The sequence below is a fragment of the Erpetoichthys calabaricus genome, chromosome 8 (assembly GCF_900747795.2).
Source record: "Erpetoichthys calabaricus chromosome 8, fErpCal1.3, whole genome shotgun sequence".
Taxonomy (NCBI): domain Eukaryota; kingdom Metazoa; phylum Chordata; class Cladistia; order Polypteriformes; family Polypteridae; genus Erpetoichthys; species Erpetoichthys calabaricus.
The window spans coordinates 4958686-4978045 of NC_041401.2; the positions used below are offsets into that span (position 1 = coordinate 4958686).

Below are 19360 nucleotides of genomic sequence, written 5' to 3' on the forward strand. Positions count from 1 at the left end.
CTGACGAGAGGGAGTGGACCCGAGATGAAGATCTTTGCCGATGGGGTCCTCTCCTTTGTGTCTTTAATTAATGCAGTGAAGTCTGCCTTGAGGATCTCCAACTGTCGGTGCCTTATGTCATTTACGCCAGCATGCAAAACAATTGCTCCAATTGCCCTGTTCTTGTAGATCGCCGGTGCACGTCTCGTCACATCTCGGACACGAGCACCGGGAAAAAAAGAAACAAAAGATTTTCTATTAGGGCAAGTGATATTGAGGTTCCTAACAATAGAATCACCTACCACAATTACATCACTAGGAGCTGAAGGCGAACTGGGGACGCTTAGAGGGTCAAACCGGTTCTGCGTTACAATGCTTGCCTGTGCCGATGGAGGTGTTCTGGCCTTGAACCCCCGCCTGCATAGCTGAAATACACCGAGGTCATCATCGGTGTCGCTCCTACGAGGCGCGGGGGTGAAGTTGACTTGAGCGGCACAATGCAGGGTTGATGTTACGCTGATAACAGATGGCGAGGACGGTTTATCCAACAGCCGAGCCTTCAGATCTCTGAGGTATCTTCGTCTGGACAGAAGATTCTGAATCTGTTCATCGAGTGCCTGGAGTTCCTCGACTACAATTTCAACGCGATTCACCTCACTATCGGCCATTGTCCGCTTCTGTTTCTGCTTCCGCTTCCGCTTCGTGCCCTAGGAAGAATGAGAGAGAGATAGGTTAGAAACAAGAAAACTTAAATTTAGGTATGTATGAAAACACGCTTGCATGAATTACAGTACATATAGCAGTAACATCGGTATTTTACATTCTAGCACTGCAGGAGACATAGCGGTACAGTACTGTACAGTAGACGGGTTTACCTTTACACTCTGTTTTTAGGTAATGTATTAATGTATTAAGCTGAGTTTGCAACGAAATTAAAGTGCTTTGGGGGCATACTGTATTTAGGGTTTACTATAAACTATAAAAGTAGACATTTAAAAGGCATTTTTTAACCACATCCAAAAGTCGCGGTTTTTCACAATTCACGGGTGCTCTAGGAACGTAATCCCCGCGAATTTTGGGGGTGTACTGTATTAAGAATATCCTCACGACATTGCAAAAATCAGCAGTAAAGTTATTGGTTCGCAGCAGTAGACCGTATGACAAACGGTTTGAAAGAAGGCCGACTCTGTTCTGTCAGATGGATGACGTCCTCTTCTTTTCTAAATTTCAGCAATTGGCATCAGGCTGCGGATTTCGGTTTCTGAGGGTAAAGAGCTGCCAATTTTAAAGAACTCTTTTATTCCTAAGAGTTATAAGCATTTTGAATTCTGTTTCTTGTAGGGATGCTGCTAAATTCTAAATTATTACTTGTGCACTCTTACCAGTAATTACCGTCCTTTGTGCTGATCTTGAGTGTGTGTGTTTGTGTGTGTGAACGATAACACTGATCGTCACTTGTTGTGTCTGGGTTTCTTTTATTGGATCTGTCTAACAATATCTTATGCTTTTGTACTTTCCAGCTGCAAACAAATTTCCCTCTGGGATAATAAAGTCTACTTAACCTAACAATTAACTCTTACCCACCAACCTGAAACCAATCAGAACATGGAAGAACCTACACACAATCAACGTTAACAGCTTTCATGAGTGGTCTTAGAATTGTCCTGGAGCACTGATGCAGATTCTGCTCTTCTCTTCTGTCTTCACAAAAGAATGCCTGCTAATTAATTCTGCTGTCTCATTTTAGGTTGGATCTTTAGTGCAAACCTGTCCCAAAGCGCCTCCTAATTTCTAAGCACCTTTAACCTCCAAAGCGCGTCCCGTTCTAGGAGGATTCTGTAATCATCACATTTCCTCATATGAAAGTACTTTCTCTTATTTCTTATCTTAATTTTAGTTAGAATTTGCCTCACGCATACTGGATATTTTAACTCTTTCAGCCCTGACATATTATTACTAGTACATACAGTGGGTATACAAAAGAACCCCCCCCTTCGAAATATTCCCATTTTTTTTGCTTTACAGTCTTAAATGTAAACACACAAACTAATATTTCTTCCCAGCTTTACTAACTCAATGCCACCTCTAACATCCAAGTGAAAGATATCACAGGTACAGCTCAGAAAAATTATAAAAATCAAAAACAAGACCTACTGAGATTAATAAAGGACCCCCCAATGTCAATGTCATTTTGTTGACCCCCCCTTTTGCTTTAATGACAGCCTTGAATCTGTTGATTCTTCTCTATCAGCTTTGCACACCTAGATTGTGTAATATTTGCCCCCCCTCCCTTCTTTACAGAACTGTTGAAGTTCAGTCAAATTGGATGGTGAGTGTTGGTGGTCTGCTATCTTCAGATCTTTCCACAGATTTCCAGTGTGATTTAGGTCTGGACTCTGACTGGCCACACCAGGACATTCACTTTGTTCTCCTTCAGCCACAGTGTGCTCAATTTTGCTGTGTGCTTCGGGTCGTTGTCATGTTGAAAGGTGAACATTCTGCCCATCTTCAACTTTCTGGCAGAGGGTAGCAGGTTTTGGTGATGGTATTTTGCCCCATCCATTTTTCCTTCTACCCTAACGAGAGCCCCAGGCCCCCCACAACAGAATGCTGCCCGCTCCATGCTTTACTGTAGGTATGGTGTGTTGTGGATGGTGAGCTGCATTGGTGTACTGTTTGGTATTGAGGCCAAATAGTTTGATTTTGGTCTCATCTGGCCAGAAGACCTTTTTCCACTTGGCATCAGAATCTTCAAAGTGCATTCTGGGAAAGCTCAAACGAGTCTTAATGTGGCCTTTCTTGAGAAGTGCAACCCTATCGAACAAGCCACCATTGTGGAGCGCTTGTGAAATTGTTGTCACATGCTACACCATTAATGACCACTCTGTGCCATCAAATCCTGTAACTCCTTCAAAGTGGCCATTGGCCTCTTGGTAGCCTCTCTTACCAGTTTCCTCCTTGCTCTTCCATCCAGTTTGGAGGGTCCAGGGAGGGGCCTAGTAGTACCAAACACTTCTTTATGATGGACGTTACTGGGCTCCTTGGGATTGATAAAGCCTTTGAGATGTTTTTGTCTGCATCTCCTGCCTTACAGAGCATCCAGAAAGTATTCACAGCACATCACTTTTTCCACATTTTGTTATGTTACTGCCTTATTCCAAAATGGATTAAATTCATTTTTTTCCTCAGAATTCTGCACACAACACCCCATAATGACAACGTGAAAAAAGTTTACTTGAGGTTTTTGCAAATTTATTAAAAATAAAAAAACTGAGAAATCCCATGTCCATAAGTATTCACAGCCTTTGCTCAATACTTTGTCGATGCCCCTTTGGCAGCAATTCCAGCCTCAAGTCTTGTTGAATATGATGCCACAAGCTTGGCACACCTATCCTTGGCCAGTTTGGCCCATTCCTCTTTGCAGCACCTCTCAAGCTCCATCAGGTTGGATGGGAGGCGTCGGTGCACAGCCATTTTAAGATCTCTCCAGAGATGTTCAATCAGATTCAAGTCTGGGCTCTGGCTGGGCCACTCAAGGACATTCACAGAGTTGTCCTGAAGCCACTCCTTTGATATCTTGGCTGTGTGCTTAGGGTCGTTGTCCTGCTGAAAGATGAACCGTCGCCCCAGTCTGAGGTCAAGAGCGCTCTGGAGCAGGTTTTCATCCAGGATGTCTCTGTACATTGCTGCAGTCATCTTTCCCTTTATCCTGTCTAGTCTCCCAGTCCCCACAGCATGATGCTGCCACCACCATGCTTCACTGTAGGGATGGTATTGGCCTGGTGATGAGTGGTGCCAGGTTTCCTCCAAACGTGACGCCTGGCATTCACACCAAAGAGTTCAATCTTTGTCTCATCAGACCAGAGAATTTTCTTTCTCATGGTCTGAGAGTCCTTCAGGTGCCTTTTGGCAAACTCCAGGCAGGTTGCCATGTGCCTTTTACTAAGGAGTGGCTTCCGTCTGGCCACTCTACCATACAGGCCTGATTGGTGGATTGCTGCAGAGATGGTTGTCCTTTTGGAAGGTTCTCCTCTCTCCACAGAAGACCTCTGGAGCTCTGACAGAGTGACCATCGGGTTCTTGGTCACCCCCCTGACTAAGGCCCTTCTCCCCTGAATGTTCAGTTTAGATGGCCGGCCAGCTCTAGGAAGAGTCCTGGTGGTTTCGAACGTCTTCCACTTACGGATGATGGAGGCCACTGTGCTCATTCGGACCTTCAAAGCAGCAGAAATTTTTCTGTAACCTTCCTCAGATTTGTGCCTCGAGACAATCCTGTCTCTGAGGTCTACAGACAATTCCTTTGACTTCATGCTTGGTTTGTGCTGTGACATGAACTGTCAACTGTGGGACCTTCTATAGACAGGTGTGTGCCTTTCCAAATCAGGTCCAGTCAACTGAATTTACCACAAGGTGGACTCCAATGAAGCTGCAGAAACATCTCAGGGATGATCAGGGGAAACAGGATGCATCTGAGCTCAATTTGGAGCTTCATGGCAAAGGCTGTGAATACTTATGTACATGTGCTTTATCAGTTTTTTAATATTTAATAAATTTGCAAAAACCTCAAGTAAACTTTTTTCATGTTGTCATTATGGGGTGTTGTGTGTGGAATTCTGAGGAAAAAAATGAATTTAATCCATTTTGGAATAAGGCTGTAACATAACAAAATGTGGAAAAAGTGATGAAGCGCTGTGAATACTGTCCGGATGCACTGTATGTCCGTCCACAACTCTATCCCTGAGATCTTTTGAAAGTCAGTTGTTTGCTGTCAGTTGCACTACCAAGCAAGGGAATGAATGGTCCAGGAACAGCTTCACTAATCCCACTCATTACAACTGATCACAGGTGGAAGGAAGCCAGTAACCGCAATGGAAATGGTGGGCACTGACACCTGATGGAGTTTAGGGGGGTGGTGTCCTTTATTAATCTCAGGATTTCTTGTTTAAAATTCTTCTGAACTGTAGCTGTGATATCTTTCACTTGGATGTTAGAGGTTGCACTGAGTAATTAAAGCTGAAAAAAATATTAGTTTGTGTGTTTACATTTAAGGCTGTAAAGCATAAAAAATGGGAATATTTCGAAGGGGGGGATTCTTTTCTACACCCACTGTATTTATGTAAAGCACAGGTACGTTTGCAACTGTTGGAAGCGGGCGTGCTTCTATTAGCACAAACTGGAGAGACTGGCATACAGTCCGTGAAGCACGGAAGTGAAAATGGACACTTCCGGATTGTGCACACCACTTTCAAGTTTATTACCTCAAGAAGATTGAAGGATTTGGCAGCTATTGTATAATAGTAGTGATCATCTTTTTGTTTTTTCATTTTTGAGCTTCCTAGACACCCCAAAGGTAGAATATCTCACAAATAATTGTTCCCGTAAAAACAGCATATCCAAGGCTGAAAGGGTTAAAAAGAAAGCTTATTTTTTGTTTCTTTAACTTATTTAGGCCAAAGAGCTTCAGTTGTGACACGTCTTAGTTTTAAAGTCTTAGTTAGTCTAAAGCCCACAAAATCAGAATTTTTCCCAGTGCTTTAGCAGACTCGCCCCTGGACTCTTTCTCCGTCTGTCAGGGCGGATGTCGACTTTGGTCAGCAGGAGGGGGTTGAGAGCAGTAAGCCACTACAAACGGTGATAGAGTCGCACTAAAACTTAACAGCGAGTTTTCTTTGTTAGAAAGAAAGATAGTTTCGTTAGTTTGACCGAGATTTTCTGCGCTTACGGGAGTAGTGAAGAACAGACAACGGCAAAAATGGCATCGACATCTGATGAGAGATCGAAGCGAATGCGTGAGGCAAAATACTCTGTGGACGACGCTTTGTATATTGTCACTGAATTGGACTCTGACCTGTCGGACGCTGATTCAGATACAAGTGTTCTGGAGATCAAAAACGAAAGTGAGGTACCGGCATCAGCTGATCGATCTCCAGCTAATCGTGATGCTGAACACGTATGTGTGGATAAAGACCGCCACTCATAATGACACGAGGTACAAACCAGATTGCATTGCGCTGTGACCGCAAGTGCCCATGAGCATCTGGTGGCCACAGCACCCAGCAACTGATATCTTAGGTTGGTTTATGTGGGAGACTCTTGCTTTGAGTGCTTTTCCGCAAGTCGCAAGTCGCTCTTAATTATCACACCACCATAACAACATGTTGTCACACACGTGCACCTTGGGGACATCTTAAAGACTCTGGTGGTGCTCGTTCAACGCCATCACAAGATGGCAGTGTATACTAATGCCTCTTCTCTTCCACCCTCTACAGACTGAATGATTGACAACCTGACCACCTCTGATGTCACTTCTGCTGTCTGCTCCCCTGGACCCGCCTCTTCCTGCCTGGCCTGTACTTAACAGGAAGTGTCGCCATCCTTAGCAGGTAGTGATGTGCAAAACAATTCTCTTTAGTGATTCGATTCATTTTGTTCAGTTCACTAAAACGATTCGAGTCTTTCAGTCACTGATTCGTTCACTTCAAAAACAGCAATAAGCTATATTCCAGTTTAAAATGTAGGAAAGTATCACAATTGTGTAACAACTTTATAAGCACCAAACAATTCAAAAAATATAAAAAGCAACAACAAAATAAGTAATTCACACATAATAATAATAATAACAATCCTCTTTATTGAATTTTGACAATAAATAAAATTAAAAAAACAATAAATAAAAAAAAAACATTCGTACAAATAGAACCTTGGAATAGCGCACACATCACGATAAAACGTTGACAACGTTGAAATATGACAAAATAAAATTAATTTCAGTTTTGGATTAATCTCCTGCAATTTCCTTTTTATATTCCCCGTCCTTTCTGATGTAATCTGCCATACGTACATCATCAGTGAACTGATCTGCGATTCCATGTGCTGCGAGTCTCTTGTCTGCAGTTCGTGAACAAACTTGCAGTGGTTCTCCATATTGGTGGGGGGCTTACAGGTTCATTCAGTCAGTCCGTGCAGTGAGATGGTCAGAGTGAAGTGACCAATGGGAGGTGCTTGGTGTCATCTATTGGCTAGTTGTCGTCATGACCGTTTTGCTGAAACAGTTTACTATTTCCCGGAGACAGCAGCCATTTAACACTGGAATCCCTGAAGCCTACGAAAAAACTTGTAACCCTGGGCCACCTTAAATTCCTTCGCACCTCTCCATTAGCGTCTTTTGTGTTGTAAATGTGTCGATCAGCACAAGCAGCAAAAAATAGTTTGATTGGTCTCATCTGGCCAGAAGACCTTTTTCCACTTGGCATCAGAATCTTCAAGGTGCATTCTGGGAAAGCTCAAACGAGCCTTAATGTGGCCTTTCTTGAGAAGTGCGACCCGAACAAGCCACAATTGTGAAGCACTTTTGAAAATTCCTAAAATTCCTTCGCACCTCTCCATTAGCGTCTTTTGTGTTGTAAATGTGTCGATCAGCACAAGCAGCAAACAGCCTGCTATCCCATCTCCCCCACCGCTGCAACTCAACTTGGACAAAAAGTTCTCCCAACTCAAGTCTCTTTATTGTGGTGTGAGGTGCCTGGAGTTGTATCGGGTAAATAATATCTCGTTATTTGGAACACATGTATTTCATGTGTGTTCCATGTCTACAACAGGGTTGCCAGATTAGAAAATTAGAAATACGGGACACTCTTAAAATCTCTGTCTATATTACTATATATATAAATTTATACATGCTCCTACACACCCAGACCAATATATTATATAAAAGTAGAGGCATAAGTTAAAACATAAAGCAAGGATTTTAATGGGTTATGAAGAAAACAAAAGTAAAAGCATTTAAAAATTATTTAATACAAGCTGAAAAAATTCTGTAAAAATGAAATCATTTGAAACTTTATTTAATACAAACAACAGAGAAATATTATTTAATAAAGGCAAGATAACTAAAAAAAATTCTGAGAAAGTGAAATCATGAACTAAATACGAGACATTTGGGTGTCCATGAAAGGTCAGTACGGGACAGGGGATAAAATTATCAAATATGGGACATGTCCCGTATATAAGGGATGTGTGGCAACCCTAGTCTACAACGATCTGTGTAAATGTAGGATGACGGGAAATGCGAGGCAAGAAATGTTGAACATGTAGCTAAAATAGAAACTTATTTCATGTTATAGTACTAATGACAACATTTTGACATGAAGTGTATAATGTGTGAAGTCCAAATATCAAATAAGGACTTTCACAAAAGGTACAACAAAACAAGTGCGCTTTTATTCAAGAATATAACCAAAGAAAAATCAGGTTAGGGTATGACGTTGATGCACCCGTTTGGGTGGTGCAGCGGTAAGAACTGCTGACTCGTAATCAAGAAGCTCCATGTGGCTTTTATATAAGTAACATATAAATGTTTGTTATCCAAAGCCACTCCTAATGTTATTTACCTTGATTTACTTACTTACACTATATGGACAAAAGTATCGGGACAATTAATTACTTAATTACTGAATTCAGGTGTTTCAGTCAGGCCCATTGCCACAGATGTATAACGTCAAGCAGCTAGCCTGCAGTCTCCATTTACAGACATTAGTGAAACCAAACGGGTCCTTCTGAAGAGCTCAGTGACTTGTGATTGGGTGCCACCATTGCAATAAGACGGTTTGTGAAATTTCATCTCTCCTGGATATGCCAGTGGTATTACTAGAATGTGGAAGCATTTAGGAACAGCAACTCGGCCACGAAGCGGAAGACCACATAAAGTCACAGAGTGGGGTTTAAGGTGCATGGTGTGTAAAAGTCACCAATGTTCTGCTGATTCCAAAACTGAAGAGTTCCAAACTTCCACTGGCATTAACTGTGTGGCAGGAGCTTCATGGAATGGGTTTCCATGGCCAAGCAGGTACATGCAAGCCTCACATCACCAAGTCCAATGCCAAGCGCGGGATGGATGGGTGTAAAGCACATCACCACTGGACTGTAGAGTTAGTGGAAACTTTTGAGAGTGACGTGTCTCGCTTCTCTGTTTGGCAGTCAGATGAACAAGTTAGGGTTTGGCGGATGCCGGGACAACGTTACCTGCCTGACTGTATTGTGCCAACGGTGAAGTTTGGAGGGGGAGGGATAATGGCACGGGGCTGTTTTTCAGGCATCAGGTGAAGGGCAGTCTTAATGCTTCAGCATACCAAGACATTTTGGACAACACTATGCTTCCAACTTTGTGGAGACAGTTTGCCTTTTTCTGTTCAAGCATGACTGCCCCCCCCCCCAGTGCACAGAGCAAGGTCCATAAAGACCTGGTGGGATGAGTTCAGTGTGGAAGAACTTGAGTGGCCCTCACAGAGCCCTGACCTCAACCCCAGCGAACACCTTTGGGATGAACTGGAATTGGGATTGCAAGCCAGATGTCGTGGTGTCTTGTCATCTTGTACAGTTTGTTAATCTCCCAGTTATGTAACTCCATCCATTATCCAACCCGCTATATCCTAACTGTAACTGAATCACTAAATGGTCTCGCTGAACTGTTAAAAGTTCATACAATACAATACAATACAGTTTATTTTTGTATAGCCCAAAATTACACAGGAAGTGCCGCAATGGGCTTTAACAGGCCCTGCCTCTTGACAGCCCCCCAGCTTTGACTCTCTAAGAAGACAAGGAAAAACTCCCAAAAAAACCTAGTAGGGAAAAATGGAAGAAACCTCAGGGAAAGGCAGTTCAAAGAGAGACCCCTTTCCAGGTAGGTTGGGCGTACAGTGGGTGTCAAAAGAAGGGGGTCAATACAATACAATACACAGAACAGAACAAATCCTCAATAAAAAATAAAAAATTTTTAGAAGTACGGAGCAGAATTTAACAGTAGATGATATCACATAATAAGATTTGGATAATTTTAGACTCCTGGAGACCTCATCCTTCAAGCTGCCTCCCCCATTTGGCCATTCTACGGCTGAAACGGGCCAGCCAATCCGATGAAAGGACCCCTCTTTCTCACGATTCCTGCGATCCTCCATCAGAGATGACTTTACCTTAGGCAGGCAAAACAACTTGGCAGGTGGGCCATGGGCACCAAGTGCCACATTTGAGTACAGAGAAGAAAAACAGAATAAGTGAGGGTTAGTATACAATTATAACTATCATGTTACTTATGTTTAAGTGCTAATGACTAACAACAGAGATGCAGTCTGTACAGTTAATCAGCAGCTCTAGTCAGGGTGTTCTAAACTGAAGTAGTGAGTCTTCAGCTGGGATTTAAAAGCTGAGACCGAAGGGGCATCTCTTATAGTAGCAGGCAGACCACTCCACAGTTTAGGGGGTCCTGTAGCTAAAAGCTTGACCTCCATCTGTTATTTTATTAATCCTTTGAACCATAAGCAGGCCAGCATCTTGAGATCTTAATGTGCGCTCAGGTGTGTAAGTCATGATAAGTTCAGACAAGTAAGCCGGACCTTGACCATTTAATGCTTTATATGTTAAAAGAAGGATTTTGAGATCTGCCCTAAACTTAACCGGGAGCCAGTGTAAGGATTTAAGAACTGGAGTTATGTGTTCATATTTTCTTGTTCTTGTAATAATTCTTGCAGCCGCATTTTGTATTAACTGGCGGTTGTATAAAGAACAGTTTGAACATCCAGTGAACACCGCATTGCAGTAGTCAATCCTACTAGAGATAAATGCAGGAATTAATTTCTCAGAATCCTGTTTATTTAGAAAGCGCCTTAATTTCCTAACAATGTTCATGTTTAGTGTGATTTTCTTTAGACTTCCAGTGTCACTTGTCCCTTTCTAATCCAAATTGGTTCTTAAGCTGATCTTTTGGTAACAGGCCACGGTGGCTTTTAATTTCTTAACAAAATTCTATGAGTATTCAGACCCCTTCACTTTTTCAATGTTGCAGCCTCTTTTTTTAATCCAAACCAAGCAAAATTCAATTCCCCCCGAGAATGACAAAGTAAAAATAGGATTTTAGTAGTGATGCTCTGGTCAATCACTGCTGATTTTTTACCACACATGACTTAGTTATCGGCAAACTAGGCTCAAAAAATGATTTTTTTTCAGAACCAGCTTTTCTAAGCTGTACGGTAATTTAGTGGCAGTGCTCCTTTATGCGAGGTATTGTGGTAAGTAAGGAATCAGGGCCGTCTCAACACATGGACATGCTGGGCATTTCCCCAGGAGCCTAGGGGCCCCATGCTAATCTCTGTATGTTGTGACTTGCTGAGTGGTTGTGTAGATGGGGGTCTCAGTGGACTGCTTTGCCAGGGGGCCTACAGTGCATCCGGAAAGTATTCCCAGCGCTTCATCACTTTGTCCACATTTTGTTATGTTCCAGCCTTATTCCAAAATGGATTAAATTTATTTTTTTCCTCAGAATTCTACACACAACACCCCATAATGACAACGTGAAAAAGTTTACTTGAGGTTTTTGCAAATTTATTAAAAATATAAAAACTGAGAAATCCCATGTCCATAAGTATTCACAGCCTTTGCTCAATACTTTGTCGATGCCCCTTTGGCAGCAATTACAGCCTCAAGTCTTGTTGAATATGATGCCACAAGCTTGGCACACCTATCCTTGGCCAGTTTGGCCCATTCCTCTTTGCAGCACCTCTCAAGCTCCATCAGGCTGGATGGGAAGCGTTGGTGCACAGCCATTTTAAGATCTCTCCAGAGATGTTCAATCAGATTCAAGTCTGGGCTCTGGCTGGGCCACTCAAGGACATTCACAGAGTTGTCCTGAAGCCACTCCTTTGATATCTTGGCTGTGTGCTTAGGGTCGTTGTCCTGCTGAAAGATGAACCGTCGCCCCAGTCTGAGGTCAAGAGTGCTCTGGAGCAGGTTTTCATCCAGGATGTCTCTGTACATTGCTGCAGTCATCTTTCCCTTTATCCTGACTAGTCTCCCAGTCCCACAGCATGATGCTGCCACCACCATGCTTCACTGTAGGGATGGTATTGGCCTGGTGATGAGCGGTGCCTGGTTTCCTCCAAACGTGACGCCTGGCATTCACACCAAAGAGTTCAATCTTTGTCTCATCAGACCAGAGAATTTTCTTTCTCATGGTCTGAGAGTCCTTCAGGTGCCTTTTGGCAAACTCCAGGTGGGCTGCCATGTGCCTTTTACTAAGGAGTGGCTTCCGTCTGGCCACTCTACCATACAGGCCTGATTGGTGGATTGCTGCAGAGATGGTTGTCCTTCTGGAAGGTTCTCCTCTCTCCACAGAGGACCTCTGGAGCTCTGACAGAGTGACCATCGGGTTCTTGGTCACCTCCCTGACTAAGGCCCTTCTCCCCCGATCGCTCAGTTTAGATGGCCGGCCAGCTCTAGGAAGAGTCCTGGTGGTTTCGAACTTCTTCCACTTATGGATGATGGAGGCCACTGTGCTCATTGGGACCTTCAAAGCAGCAGAAATGTTTCTGTAACCTTCCCCAGATTTGTGCCTTGAGACAATCCTGTCTCGGAGGTCTACAGACAATTCCTTTGACTTCATGCTTGGTTTGTGCTCTGACATGAACTGTCAACTGTGGGACCTTCTATAGACAGGTGTGTGCCTTTCCAAATCAGGTCCAGTCAACTGAATTTACCACAGGTGGACTCCAATGAAGCTGCAGAAACATCTCAAGGATGATCAGGGGAAACAGGAGGCACCTGAGCTCAATTTGGAGCTTCATGGCAAAGGCTGTGAATACTTATGGACATGGGATTTCTCAATTTTTTTATTTTTAATAAATTTGCAAAAACCTCAAGTAAACTTTTTTCATGTTGTCATTATGGGGTGTTGTGTGTAGAATTCTGAGGAAAAAAATGAATTGAATCCATTTTGGAATAAGGCTGTAACATAACAAAATGTGGACAAAGCGATAAAGCGCTGGGAATACTTTCCGGATGCACTGTATAATACTGTTAAAACGGCCCTGTAAAGAATCACACGTCTCCTTTTACTGCTGAACTTCTGGTAAGCAGAGAGCCGACGGTCAAACGTTTGGAGAGGGTGAAGGCAGGAATACTGTCTTTTACGTTAAAGAAAGTGAAGTAATAAACTGAGAAAAAGGCGTCTGGGCAGTGGAGCTGTGCACGGAGAGGAACGTCAGGCGTATGTGTCGTCCAGCTGAAGTTGGAGTGGAAGAAACTAAAAGAGAACGAGTTCAGGCCTTTTCATTTAGTCCTATATTTAAAACGGTGACTCCTTGTGTGTGCGTGGATGGAAGGCGAGCTTGTGTTTAGTACAGCAGCTCACATTTTTAATTCGGAAAAGAACGGATTGTGAAGAACTTGTCCTCGCTGCTTAGTAAACAGGCTTTTTACTTTCTCGTATATGAAGTTTAGGGAAAGTATTGGAATCGTCCAAAAATCTGATGTTGAGATTCTGATGAATCTGGATATTTTAGACCACCCTGTCTTTCTTGTATACAAAGTATAGGGAAAGTACTGGAATCATCCAAAAAATCGAGGTCGAGATTTTGATGAATCGTGACGTTTTTGACCTCCCTGAGTCTGATTTACTTTCTTGTAGGGAAAGTATTGTAATCGTCCAAAAGTTTGAGTTTTAGATTCTTAATGAATCTCAACATTTTAAACCTCCCTGACTTTGTTGTATACGAAGTATAGGCAAAGAATTGGAATCTTACAAAAATTCCATTTCGAGATTTTGATGATTCTTGACATTTAGAGTCTGAAAAATACCATTTTTGGAATTATATCTGTGAGTCTCTGTTTCTGTGTGTGTGTAAACACATTCACATGAGCTCGCTTTCACTTCCAAATTTTGCATACAATTATTAGGTACATCAGCTTTTGGGCTATTTCCGCTTTTATTCATGCAGCTGCAGAGTCCAATTTATTCAACTTTACTTTTATAATAATTGTTCAATATATTATTAAGTTGATTTGATTTGCTGTTGATGGTTCTATAATGTACATAATATCTTATATATTGTATAAACGTCTATGCGTGGAAGTGTGTATGTGTCTGTCCGGCCTGGAAGTGAGAGGTGGAGTCGGGGTAAGAGCTTAGCCACTAATAACACAAGCGAGGTGAGCACGTCAGCAAAACGAAACCTCAGAAGAAAGACAAAGTCGGTTAGCCGCTAATACAGATTGGAGGTGAGCACATCGGCAAAACGGTATCCTTTTTACTTTTCCTCCTGCTGCTAATACACAAGTGAAGCGAGCATGTCAGCAAAACAAAACCTCTTAGGAGGGAGACGCCAAGAGGAGTTCCTTTCAATTACCTGACGTCTCTACATTTCAGTTTTTTTCTGACGATTTCAATAGTTTCTAGGACCCTGGGCTTTTTACAGCACAGGGTTATGCTACACAGCTAATAAAAATATAATCCTTGTCTTGCGGTTTACTCCTCAAATATCCTTCCCCATATCTGAGTATACGAGAGAGTCGAGCGGAGACCACTCCCGATTTTTTTAGCGTAAAGGTTGAGTTTGGTAGTTTTTAAGTCCCAGTTATTTCTTCCTAAACATGGCGTACTGCATATGCATTTGCCATTCAAAACGGTGTTCTAAAGTTTCTAGAACACACTTTTAAATTTTTAATTTTAAAAAACACACAGCCAGCGCACCCATTTTATAGTGGAGCCTTATGGGACACAGGAGACTCAGAAAATAAAAGCCTAAAAACTTACCAATACATCAGTTTGTCAGGCCAAGACAGTTGTCGAGTACGTCTTGTACGTACACACACAAATTGTAAAATAGCTTTCACATGCCATTTCTGAACTAAAAAACACCAATATTGTGAGATTCGGCCATTTTAAAAGAAAACCAGTGGTGTGCAGTACGTTGGTGCTGGTCTCTTTCCTAATAACCTTCCATCCCGCAGGTTGAGGTTTCCACCTGAAAGACTAAATCACAGTAAAGTTTTTGTGCCACGTGCTTGGTAACGTGTTGATTTAATTCTGTATTTGTGTGAGAACTCACACAAGCAAATAGAAAACGTATCCTTACCTCGAGAAAAACATTAGATAGATAGATAGATAGATAGATAGATAGATAGATAGATAGATAGATAGATAGATAGATAGATAGATAGATAGATAGATATGTGAAAGGCACTATATAATAGATAGAGATGTGAAAGGCACTATATAATAGATAGATAGGTATTGTCATTGTCACTTTTACAAAGGAACAATGAAATTGAAGGTGCAGTCGAGTGAAGCACAAGAGTTAAAAAGACAAGAAGAGAGAAGATAATAACAAACCGAAGAGTAATAAAAGTACTTTACAAAATATACGAATTGCACTGGCTGACTTGAGGTCTACAGTATATTACACATTTAGAGAGCAGTTGTATTCTGAGTTCAGGGCTATGATTGCTTTTGATAAAAGCTGTTTTTAAGGCGGTTTCTCCTGGTTTTCATTGCTCTGTATCTCTTGCCCGATGGCAAAGGCTGGAAGAGGCAGGGACCGGGATGTGATGAGTCCTGTGAAATGTCTATTGCTGTTTTGCAGCATCAGGAGGTGTAGATTTGTTTTAGAGTGGGGAGGGTACAACCAATTGTTCTCTCCGCTGTCCTGACAACCCTGTGGAGCGTTTTCCTTTCTGAGGAAGTGCAGTTGCCGTACCACACAAACAGTCCGTACGTGAGCACACTCTCGATGGGACAGTGATAAAAGGCAAGGAGCAGATTTTTGGGGAGATGGTTCTTTCTGAGGATTCTCAGTCTGTGCTGCCCCTTCTTCAGCAGCTCCTTGGTGTTGGCACTCCAGGTCAGGTCATCCTCCAGCTCCATACCCAGAAACCTGAACACCGGGACCCTCTCCACACAAACCCCCCCAATGATGAGTGGCTGGATGTCAGTTTTGTTTTTTCTAAAGTCAATAACAAGCTCCTTTGTTTTTGTGGTGTTGAGGAGCAGGTTATTGACTGTGCACCACTCTGACAGCCGCTCCACCTCGACCCTGTATGCCAGCTCACCCTCCTTGCCCGAGATGAGTCCAACCACCGTCGTGTCATCTGCGAACTTTATGATCTTGTTTCTATGGGGAGTGGGGACACAGTCCTATGTGTGGAAGGTGTAGAGGAGCGGGCTGAGCACACAACCCTGCGGCGTCCCGGTGTTGAGGCCGAGAGCAGTGGAGGTGTGGAGACCCAGCCTGACCCTCTAGGAGCGACCAGACAGGAAGTCCAGTATCCAACTGCAGGTGAGTGATGGAAGTCCCAGATCTGCCAGTCTGGACACCAATGTCGTTGTGGGAGGATGGTGTTAAACGCCGAGCTGAAGTCCACAAAGAGCAGTCTGGCGTAACTCCCCTGCTGCTCCAGGTGGGTCAGGGCAGCATGAAGGGCTGTGGCCACAGCATCCTCCGTGGATCTCTTTGCTTTGTAGGCGAATTGAAGTGGGTCCAGGTCTGCTGGCAGGCAGGCGATGATATGACTCCGCACCAGTTTCTCAAAGCACTTCATGATGACAGATGTGAGTGCCACTGGGCGGAAATCATTCAGACTGTTCGTGATGGATTTTTTTGGCAGCAGAACAATGATGGAGGACTTGAGGCAGGATGGGACAGGGACTGGTTGAAAATCCTAGTGAAGATTCCAGCCAGTTGATCCACACAGTCATTCAGGACTCGTCCAGCCACACCGTCAGGTCCTGCAGCCTTCCTCGGGTTCACCTTCCTCACCACCCACCTCACCTCACACTCATCCACCATATGTTGCTGTTGTGAACAGGCAGCTGTGATGGAGCTGCTGTTGGTGTCGCCTCAAAGTGGGCAAAGGAGATGTTCAGCTCCTCTGCCAGAGAAGCATCTCCCTCAGCGGCCGAGGAGTTGCTGGATTTGTAGCCGGTGATGTGCTGGACACCCTGCAACACCCGGATGGTGTTGTTGCTTCTCAGATGGTCCTCTCTCCTCCTTCTGTACGCTGCCTTGGCCTCTCAGATGCCTCTCTTCAGGTTTGCTCTGGCTACACTATAAAGAGCCCCATCCCAGACCTGAAAACAGTAGTCCTGGCTTTCAGCAGACTCTGGACATCCCTCGTCATCCAGGGCTTCCTGTTGGGATAAATCCTTATGTGTCTGTCCCTGGTGACGTTGTCCGTGCAGAACCTGATGTAATCCAGGACTGCCGTAGTGTGGTTCTCCAAGTCTTGGTGATTGAAAACCTCCCAGTCGGTTCTCTGGAAGCAGTCCTGCAACCTCCTCGGGCCATATGGTAACAGTCCTGGTCATAGTGGGAGCTTGGTATCTGAGGGGGGGTATATGCAGGGATCAGAAGCAGGGACGTGTGATCAGACTGGCCAAGGTGTGCTAGGGGTTTAGCCCTATAGGCCTGTCTGATGTTTGTGTACAGCTAGTCCAGTGTTTTTACTCCCCTGGTTGCACACTTCATATGTTGAAGGACTGTTTTCAGATCTGCATGATTAAAGTCCCCAGAAATGATGTGAACAGCCTCAGGATACTCGCTCTGTTTGCTGCTGATGGTGTCATGCAAAAGCCCCACAGCCGAGTTAGCATTAGCAGTTAGCAGTATGGCGTTGAGTTCACGGTGGAGGTATATGGGTCTGCATTTAATTGTCATAAACTCCACGTCTGGAGAGCAGTGTCTGGCGACTGTGATGGAATTCGTGCACCAAACATGTCTTGCAGTGAAGGGAGAGGCACCCCAATAATGTTCTCTGCTGTCTTCACTATCCTTTGTGGTCAGATGTGTTGCAGTTCCCATACCAGACAGTGACGCAGCTGGCCAGAACACTCTCAATGGTGCCTCTGCAGAACATGGTGAGGATGGAAGGGAGAAGACTCGCTCGCTTCAGTCGCCTCGGGAAGTGTAGCCTCTAGCTAAGAGAAAACAAAATGGAACACAGACTCGCCGTTCTGTATGATCGCCCGTCACAAAAATCGCCAAACACGTTTTATAAGCACCAAGAAACACCGACACGGAATGACTGGCCTACAAATAACACAGAGCAACGGCACTCGGCAGACTGCCACAGCATACTGTAAGTGTGCCACACCTAGCGGCAAAATTCACAGCTAAGTCGAGATTGTGCGCCAGGTACAGTTATTTTTGGGTACCCCCTCGTATTCTGGCTGAGTCCCTTCAGGGTGACACGGTTTGAGTGTTATGGAGGTCTGATCTTTGTTGTATCATTTGGATTTTCTAGTTTCTGTGGATTTCATTTTAGACTTTTTTAGGTCTTTGAGCTCCGACTGAGGAGGACGAGACTCTCTGGAGAAGCCGACATAAAAACAGAGGAGTGTGTGCCTCTCAAGTCTGGACCCGGGGGGCCACTACTCTGTTATTTCTATGGCACCCCAATGGAAAAACATGTGTGTGGAGTTTAATTATCAAGTGATTGATGGTGAAGAACAATTGAGGGCAGTTTTAACAAAAGTCGTAATGTATGCCCACTTAAGGGTTGCGTATTCTCTCAGTTACGTCTCTCTTCAGCAGTGCTCTCAAAATCCACAGTCGTTTCGATCGTTTAATTTTACTTTGACACGTCTGGGTCTCCTGTGCCAGGCTAATTTGGGAATTCATACATTGGCCTCGTTTTCTTATTGCCTTCTTTGTAACTTGCCTGTTAGGAAAGGCATTCAGGTTCAGGTTCTGCTTGCTCAAGGTCAGGTTTACACTCGTTGTTGATGCCATTCATTATTTTTTAATTCCTTTGTGTTGATTCTACATTGTTTGTGATTCAGTGTGTATCATCTACTTCATGATGTATGTGTTCATTTTATTATTACATGTTTAAATGTTAGATGCAAATATTCATGGTGTGGGGGACAGCCCGGACACAGACAGGTAGACATGTTGGTTTCACCACACACACAATTATTATTTACAATGGTGAGCACAAACCCAGTGCCGCAGCACCAATCACCCCTTAAGTCCTTGGCCACAACAACACAATGTCTTCTCAGTCTCCGGTCCACCTCCACTCCTCTCCTCTGAGCTCCGTCCTACTTCCACCTGACTGGAGGCAGGCGGCCCCTTTTATACACCCCGGGTGGACTCCAGGTGCATCTGAGGAGCCTCCGCATGAACCCCAGCTGGGTACCACAATGGTTAATTACATGCATTTAAGCAATTCATTTTTTTAACCAATTCTGAACCCTAATATATACCATATACAGTATATACACACACACACACACACCCATATATATATTGTGAAAGATCAGCCTCGGCACAGACAGACATGGACTCCAAATGTACAAAACACACAACGTTTATTTACAGAGCACACAACACCAACACGGTGCACCAAAACACCACACTCTACGCAGTCCTTTCCTCTCTTCAGCCGCCTCCACTCCTCCTCTCACTCCGAGCTCCATCTTCCTCCTACTCGAATGGAGTGAGGCGGCCCCTTCTATCCCACCTCAGATGTGCTCCAGGTGCTTGGTGATGGTCTTCTGGCAGCACTTCCTGGTGTGGCGGAAGTGCTGTCCTCCAGGGCCCCAGGACCGTCCACG

General features: G+C 43.8%; 1 long non-coding RNA gene across 1 annotated transcript in view; it reads left to right on the forward strand.

The window, feature by feature from the left end:
* LOC127528934 (uncharacterized) overlaps positions 1-19360 on the forward strand; it is a 40315-nt gene that overhangs the window by 18908 nt on the left and 2047 nt on the right. The window contains exon 2 of the long non-coding RNA XR_007935557.1: positions 6249-6362. This is a non-coding gene — a long non-coding RNA (uncharacterized LOC127528934). The remainder of the gene's footprint in view (positions 1-6248; positions 6363-19360) is intronic.